Below are 8,625 nucleotides of genomic sequence, written 5' to 3' on the forward strand. Positions count from 1 at the left end.
CTATAAAGTGTTTTGAAACCTACTGGAGGAGATTTATCAAAACCTGTGCAGAGGAAAAGTTGCCCATAGCAACCAATCAGATTACTTCTTTCATTTTTAACAAGGCCACTGCAAAATGAAATAAGTGATCTGATTGGTTGCTATGCACAACTGAGCAACTTTTCCTTTGCACAGGTTTTGACAAATCTCCCCCACTTTGCGTAATAATTTGGAACAGTGCATTGTAAGTTTTTTATGTAAACAGAAATTACTGTAATAATTAGGAGGTTTGTTCAATAAAATTTTAATTGTACTCTTAATAGTTGATAACATGAGAATTATGCTGACTGTTATTTACATCAATTATTTAGGTAAATGAGAAAAATATAATTTGCATACTAATTTGGAACAGTGTGAAGTGGTGTAAATTAGACTATTTTCTCCTGATTGTTTAGGTATACCAAAATCTAGTTGTTTTACTGCAGTGGTCATGAATTTATCATGTACAACTTTTGTTGGAAAGTCGCAAAAAAGACGCAAAGTCCTGAACTTATCACAAATCTACATCGGCCCAGACCTGGCCTTTAAAACTGGCTGTGGAGAGCATTAGTAAAAAAGTTCCTGTAACATTCACGTTTCAGTAGACTGGAACACTGATGATAATGGATTCGCTGAACCTGTGTGGTAGATGACTCGAGTCTAAGGTGCCGCCGGTTTTCACCAGAGCCCGCTGCAAAATGAGATGGACTTGCTGTGGCAGGCGGCACCCAGATTGCTACCCCTGGCACGGCTCGACCACACAGGCAACTGAGGCGATTCGAGGCACAAGTGGGATAAGGCAACTCATGGTCAGGATAGCAGAAGGTCAGGGCGGGCGGCACAGTAGTGTAGTCAGGAACGTAGCAAGTGATCAGTAGGCAGGCGGCAAAGGAGCAAGGTCAGGAACGCTTTCTCTCAGGCACTAGGGCAACAAACATCCAGCAGAGAAGTATGGGAGGTGGAGGAATTTATCAATGAGCCACAGGTGTCACTTCACTAATGGTGGTACTGGCCCTTTAAATCTTTAAGCTCCTGTGCCCACGTGCCCTAGGGAATGGGGACACGCATGCTGGAGCAGAGAGGCAAAGGAGGGGGCAGGAGAAGCACCAGATGAGTGACGGGCTGGGATTTGCATGCGGGTGCGCCACGCAATGTGAGTCCCAGCCCCATCGGCAGCAGCAGGTAATGGGACCATGCGCTGACGGCCAGCATATCCCCCCCCCTTTGGTCTCCCCCCCTTTTACTATTCAGATTACTCCTGATAAGATCACGATTCAGGGTATTCTCCTCAGGCTCCCAAGATCTCTCCTTAGGACCGTAACCCTCCCAGTCGACCAGAATTTTTTTTTTTACCTCTCACGGTTTTAGTGGCAAGAATCTATTTAACTTTGTAGACGTCAGAAGAGCCAGAGAAAGGTGTGGGGACAAGATTCTTTTGAGAAAACTGGTTTATGACAAGAGGCTTGAGGAGAGACGGGGAAGGAATTGGGAATACGTAACGTAGCAGGTAGATGGAGTTTGTAGGAGACAGGATTAATTTTTGTAGAATCTGGAAGGGACCAAGGTAGTGAGGACCAAGCTTGCAACAGGGTATCTTGAAGCGGATGTACTTGGATGAAAGCCACACCATGTCACCAGGAGAGAAGGACGGAAAAGGTCTTCTACTCTTATCAGTTGGGCCTTCATGCGTGAAGAAGCCTGGGATAACGGGTCTGTTGCCAGATGGTGGAGAAGTCATGGACCAGCTCATCACCAGCAGGCACACCGGAGGAGACTGGGAGAGGAAGAGGAGAACGGAGATGGAGTCTGAAGACAACAAAAAAGGGAGACGACCTTGTAGACTCGGAATCCTTATGATTATATGAGAATTCAGTCCAGATTGATGTCCAGACGGTTACAAAGGGCTCGCCAGAACTTAGAGACAAACTGCACACCACGATCCAAAACTATATGCTGAGGAAGACCATGTTAACGAAAAGAAGAAGTACTTCAAAAAGAAGTACTTCGCCAGCTGTGGGGCAGAATGAAGACCTAGTAGAAGAATAAAATGAGCCATCTTGGAAAACCGATCTACATCGACACAGATGACACAGTGTTATTATGAGATGGTGGCAAATCGGTGATGAAATCCATGGCGATATGGGACCAGGGAGTCTCTGGAATGGGTAAAGGCTGTAAGAGTCCTGCAGGTCTCTGTCGAGGAGTTTTGTCACAGGCACAAGTTTCACAGGAACAAACAAAATCAGAAACATCACGTTCAAGATGGGGCCACCAGTAGTGTCGGGAGATTAGAAGTAGAGTCTTGCGTATGCCAGGATGACCTCCTGTCAAGGAAGAATTACCCCATTTCTGTATCTTGCGTCTCAATCTGGCAGGCACAAAGGATTTTCCCGGAGGAACTTGCTGAATTTCAGCAAGAGTGTCCGGAATCAAGCGTTCAGGAGGAATAATATGCCTAGGCGTGGAGTCCAAACCAATGACGTCAGAGGACCTGGAGAGAGCATCTGCCCTGATGTTCTTATCTGCCAGGCAGAAGTGGATGAAGAAGTTGAACCTAGAAAAGAACAGTGACCACCTTGCCTGGCGGGGGTTCAAACACAGAGCAGACTGAAGGTATAGAAGATTCTTATGGTCAGAGTAGATGCTGACTGGATGAAAAAAACCTCCAATAAATGTCACCATTCCTCCAAGGCTAGCTTGATAGCAAGGAGTTCACGATCTCCAATGGAGTAATTCCTCTCAGCAGGAAAGAAGGTCTTGGAGAAGAACCCACAAGTTACAGTCTTGCCCTTGGCGTTTTCTTGGAGTAAGAACAGCACCCGCTCCAATAGATGAGGCATAAACCTCCAAAGCAAAGGGCCTCTCCAGATCTGGTCTTGTAAGCACAGGAGCAGAGGCAAACACAGACTTTAAACGGGAGAAGGCCTCTTCAGCCTCTTGAGGCCACGACTTAGGATTAGAAGTCTTCTTAGTGAGAGCCACAATTGGAGCACCCAAGGACGATAAAATGAGGGAGTATATCCTTCCACGAGGAGGAGTGGCACCAGGCAAAAGATCAATAGGGGTAAGGGTGATATGGAGGCAGAGACTCAGCCTGTTTCTTGCATAATATGTCAGAGAAATCTTGGTAAGGTGGCAGCAGGCCAGGTAAAGGAAGAAGACGAGAAACAACATTAGGCTGAACTGGTTGGAGGCAAGGATTTTTTTGGAGGCAGTAATTCTTACTGCGTTGAACGATCCACTTGCATAGCCTCTTCGGCAAGAGACGCAGGAAACTGAAAAGGTGGACTTTGAAACATGGGTGCCAGGCGAGGATATCTCCGTGTTCAGGCTGGTTCCCTCTCTATGCGCAGTTCCTCCTGTCTCTCAGAAAATCGCACATCAATGCATGTGGCCACGTGGATAAGTTCAGTCAAAGAAGATGGAGGACCACATGCTGCGAGGGCATCTTTAATCCTGCTTGACAGTCCTTTTTTAAATGTGGCACACAAGGCCTCATCATTCCATGCAAGTTCTTAGGCTAGAGTGCGGAATTGGACCATGTAGTCACCAACAGAATATTTGACAGAGGCTAACCCCTTGACAGAGGTTCAGCAAAGCCGTCTCTGCAGAAGAGGCACCTGCGGGTTCCTCAATGACATTGCCAAATTCTGCCAAGAAAGCCAACAAATTGAAGGATACCGGATCACCACGGTCCTAAAGGGGTGTAGCCCAGGCCAGGGCTTTTACGGACAGTAGACTAATGACAAAGGCCACCTTTGCATGTTCTGTCGGAAACTGTTCAGACATGAGCTCCAAATGCATGGAGCACTGTGTGACGAAGCCTCTACATAACTTGGAATCACCTTCATATTTAGAAGGTAAAGGCAGACGTAGCTGGGAGCCAGAAGACACTGCAGGAACTGGTGGTGGGAGTGGGCCAGGTTGCGGTACCTGCTGCTGCTGTTGCTGCAAGGCCAATAGCTGTTACATCATAGCAGACAGTTGGGTACGTTGCTGCACCTGTCGTGCCAATTGCTGAGACTGACATACCACAATGAAGGGAAGATCACCAGGTAAGTGATGGCATGGTATTCGCATTCGGGCGTGTCCCGCAATGCAAATCCCAGCCCCGCCGGCGGCAGCAGGTAACGGGACATGCGCTTACGGCCAGCGTGTGCGACCGGAGCGCATAACGTAACAGTCCCACAAATTGTCACAACAAGTAAAAAAAAAAGTCAGAGCAGTGGTGAACTGCAGTGTTATCTTTAAAAAAAAAAAAAAAAAAGGTATTAGCACCATATTTATCACACACATGCTGTCTAGACATTTAATACATTTGGTGCCCCATTGCTAGCAAACAATTTAAAGTTGTAGAAAAATAGTTCACCTACATCACCCTTGATAAATAAGAAACCCAACTTTTGGCTTTGCAGAATTATGTTCCAGCTCTTAGGATAAGTATTTTGTGAATCACTTGCTTATTGGAGATAAGATCAAGAATCATGATTAGAGATGAGCGTTCCGAGCCCAAAAAATCTGGTCAGACACAAAACTTTGGGACCAAAGTAGCTCACCGAGCATTTGACATTTACCAGACTCTGTTCATGTGAGCCTGACAAAAGCTTTTAATGGCAGAAGGGATGAGGAACACATGGCATTTTGGCGCATGAATCAACAGAGGAAGTACTATGAACACTGAGGTGACATCAGGGTATCCCAGCGTACTTTGCAGCTATCAGCAAGATCATATGACCCCAGGTTATGTAATCATTGCTTTGCATTATGTGAAATTCAGCTCCCACTCCAATCAGTAGACAGCATCGGGTTGGGTTTAAGAGGCTGATAAAACCCAATTCACTGCACTGCGGCTGCCAATGTGGAGAGAAATCTAAGAGAATGCAGTGCACAGGAGCTACTGATCCAACAAAGCCTTCACAAATCCAATAGAAAGCAAGTTGTGCAAAGCATTGAGCAATGGGATGACCTCAGACAGTGACCTGTCACCTGTGTCCAGTTGGTGAACTACAAATCCCAGCAGTGTCACGGCAGAATAAAAGTAAGAAAAAGTATCACATTACAATACAAAGCAAGCTGAGCAAAGTATTGAACAGTGGACTGACCTGTATTTTAACATACATATGCATTAAAGAGTGAATGTGGAATAGGCATTTAAGGCCATGTTACATGTATTTTCTGTTTAATGAGACATATAGAATTTCTACCTGGATTTTAAATAAATACACATTAGATGCATTGAGAGTGAATGCTGAATAGGCATCAAAAGAATTGCCTGTATTTTCTGGGTATAATTACCGTATTTATCGGGGTATACCACGCACCGGCCTATAACACGCACTCTCATTTTACCAAGGATATTTGGGTAAAAAAAGTTTTTTATCCAAATATCCATGGTAAAAGGGGGGTGCGTGTGTGTGCATGTGTATACCCCCGATACACCCCCAGGAAAGGCAGAGGGAGAGAGGCCGTCGCTGCCCGCCTCTCTCCCCCTGCCTTTCCTGGGGTCTAGAGCCCTGCTGCCGCCGCTTCTCTCCCGCTGGCTATCGGCGCCGCTGCCCATTCTCTCCCCCTGACTATCGGTGCCGGCGCCCCATTGCCGGCGCCGATAGCCAGGGGGAGAGAAGCAGCGCCGGCAATGGGGCAGCGGCGCCGATAGCCAGGGGGAGAGAAGGGGCAGCGGCACCCATTGCCGGCGCCGCTGCCTCCACCCATCCCCGGTTGCATAATTACCTGTTGCCGGGGTCGGGTCCTCGCTGCTTCAGGCCTCCGGTGTGCGTCCCACGCGTCGTTGCTATGCACTGCACGGAGCGGCGCAATGATGAGTGATGTCTTTGCGCCGCACCATGCAGCGCATAGAAACGACGCAGGGGACGCACACCGGAGGCCTGAAGCAGCGCGGACCCGACCCCGGCAACAGGTAATTATGCAACCGGGGATGGGGGGAGGCAACGGGGCAGCGGCGCCGGCAATGGGGCGGCAGCACCGATAGTCAGGGGGAGAGTACGGGCAGCGGTGCCGATAGCCAGGGGGAGAGAAGGGCAGGCAGGGGCAGAGAAGCCGGCAGCGCTGGCAGTCTCTGCACCTGCAAAGCTGCTGTAGTTCATTGATTTAAAGCGCCCGCTTTAAATCATTCAACTGCAGCGGCTTATCGGAGTATAACACGCAGGTAGACTTTAGGCTAAAAATTTTAGCTAAAAAGTGCGTGTTATATGCCGATAAATACGGTAAACATATAGGGGGTATTAATGAAGCATTATACACTTGTTTGCTTGGGTAATTTTGTCACAATATTTTGGTGCAGTGTGTTTTTTGCACTTTTTTTTGCGCCTTTTCATATACGCTCATTCAAATTACCTCCATAAAAAAGTGGCATAGAAAACACACATTACAAAAATTAGTTGAAATTACTAATTAATATAAGAGATCACCTTGTTATTTGAAAATGGTTAGGATGAACATGTTTTTATTGATGCAAATGACACCATTTGTAATGTGTTTGTTTCACAATTTTCTAGTAGTTTATCAAGAAAACAGCTCATCAGAATCCCACCACTAGTCCTGCAGCAGCCTCAGGCTTGTCCGTGAGTCATGGACAAGAGATGACTCAAGGACAAGGTTGTATGAGCAGACACACCAATCACACACCCCTTCCACTGATAGGATCTTTAACCCTGTGAGCTAATGAAAAAATTTAAAATGCAATGCAAAATAAAGGACATTCACAATGAAATGAGCTGCTAAACTGCCTTGCAGTAACACACAATGAATGAACTTTGAAAGAGCTTCCTGGAACTTTCACCTGAAAGGTGGGTAAATTCACATATGACAGTCATTTCTGAAAGTGCACCAAATTTATAGACCAACTTGTGCCTTTTTGTAAATTTGGTGCAGTGAGTTAAAAAGCCACCCATGAAAAAGGAGTAAAAAAACACATACCACAGCCATTATTCGTTAATACCCCCATAGTATTTTTACCTTGGTTTAACATAAGTATGCATTAAAAGCATTGAGAGTAAATGTGGACCATGCATTTTAGGTTGTTTTTATTTATTTATTATTTTTCTGTTTTCTCTATTTGATTTTTTTTTTTTTACAATCTAAATAAATAACACAGAATGGATCAGCCAAGAGATCAAGATCAAAATAGCCAGATGATAATATATCAAGCCACATATACATCATATTAGTAAAGCTAAAATGTTTTTATATCAAGGCATCTACCTAGTATATTATCAAATCAAGTCACATCATTTAAGTATATTGGATACATTATCCATGATTCAGCGTATTCTTCCCACCATGCACCATACTCCTGTGTGCGTTTAGCATCCTTGCTTCCTCAGGGGGTATTAAATAATCTCTGCACACCATTTCTAATAGTAAATAGTAAACTAAATATGTTGAATGATAAAATAATAGCCAATCGGGCCACTTTCCACAATGCAGTTGCTGGGTCAGACTTGCTATGTAGGATCCCCCACTTCCTGCTATCAAGGGAAACAACATTCTGGCCATGTTCTTTGGATGGAATTCATTTCTGAATGGGATTTTCCAAAGCATGTCCTTCATAAGCTCTAATGTTAGTGTAAAGCAAGCCCTAAAGGGCCAAATAGAAGGACTGTAATGGCTTCCGCTTCTTTGTCTATGTTTTTTTTTTTACCCGAAAGATTGAAGATGTGGTTAAAATAAAGACAAATATGCTCCTTCAGTGGCTAGTGAGACAATCTACTGCTTTTAGATGAATCATCCTCTTGACCAAAGTCTGTACCTTTTAACATTCTTGGTTTCCTTGACATCCAACTCCAGAATGCTCGTCTGATGTACTATTTGTATAATCGAATAAACTCCAGAATGTTGCCTAACATGGGGCCAAATAATTCAGTAGGCTGAAAAAGTAGAGCACATGAATGATTTTTAATTGAACATCCTCTGTTGAATCTATAATGCTTTTTCTGTGGTAATAGAAAAGGCCAAGAATCTAAAGCAATCTTCAAAGAACTGGGGGTTAGTCTCATAGAAAATCTGCTTAAAGGGGTATTCTGGGCAAAAATATCTTATCCCCTATTTAAAGGATAGGGGATAAGATGTCTGATCGTGGAGGGCCGACCGCTGGGACCCCCAACCAAGAGTGATCTCCATGCAGCAGCCTGCATTTTATGCGTAGCTCAGTCTGAAGTTTTGAAAAACCGCCGGGCTTCTGAGATGGGGACGTGACGTCACGCCACGCCCCCTCCATTCATATCTATGGGAGGGGGCATTGCGGCCGTTACGCCCCCTCCCATAAAAATGAATGGAGGGGGTGTGGCGTGATGTCACATCCATGTCTCGGGAGCCCGGAGGTTTCCAAAACTTCAGACACAGCTACGCATAGAATGCGGGGTGATGCAGGGAGATCACGGAGGGTCCCAGCGGTGGCTCCCCCACGATCAGAAATCTTATCCCCTATCCTTTCGAAAGGAGATAAGATGTTTTTGCCCGATATACCCCTTTAAGTCTTAAAGTCTACCTGTCTTAAAAAAAAAATTGGCAGGTTACACAGACATTAGAAAGGCTTGATCGGTTAGGGTATCAGTGCTGAGCCTACCACCAATTATCAAAATAAGTTGG

The sequence above is a fragment of the Hyla sarda genome, chromosome 8 (genome assembly GCF_029499605.1).
Source record: "Hyla sarda isolate aHylSar1 chromosome 8, aHylSar1.hap1, whole genome shotgun sequence".
Lineage (NCBI taxonomy): Eukaryota > Metazoa > Chordata > Amphibia > Anura > Hylidae > Hyla > Hyla sarda.